Genomic DNA, 488 nt, shown 5'->3' on the forward strand with positions numbered 1-488 from the left:
ATAGAGATCGGTATTTAAAGTACCAAAAGATATAGCATTTAGATTTTATTTTGAAGAAATAATAGATGTACCGCTTAGGTTTTATTGTTTAATTTTGTACACCTGTTTTTTGTTTATGTATACACATCACACGCACACATATATATGTATACAGGGTGTCCCGTAATGACCGGACTAACGCTTAAGGGTAGATTCCTGAGATCATTTTAAGACAAAAGTTCCTATACCAAAATGTTGAGACTATAATAGTTTTTGAATTATAAGTGTTTAAAGTTAACTAATCAGATCGTCTAAAGTTGGCGCGCTCAGGTACGGCACGCGCAACTCCTAAAAACAAAAGCTGACTTATTGCCCCTTTTATTAATATCGATATAAGGATTACATATGTGAATATAAGATTATTTTATTGATATTTCTGCAAATACATTGCGCGATAACATTGTACAATAATATTTTCTTTTTTATTAATAACATTTTTTGTCTTTACA

General features: G+C 30.3%; 1 protein-coding gene across 1 annotated transcript in view; it reads left to right on the forward strand.

The window, feature by feature from the left end:
* The window catches only part of LOC105448216, a 3,650-nt gene that overhangs the window by 1,763 nt on the left and 1,399 nt on the right, over positions 1-488 (forward strand). The window lies entirely within an intron of this gene.

Source organism: Wasmannia auropunctata, unplaced genomic scaffold (assembly GCF_000956235.1).
Source record: "Wasmannia auropunctata unplaced genomic scaffold, wasmannia.A_1.0 LD336116.1, whole genome shotgun sequence".
Lineage (NCBI taxonomy): Eukaryota > Metazoa > Arthropoda > Insecta > Hymenoptera > Formicidae > Wasmannia > Wasmannia auropunctata.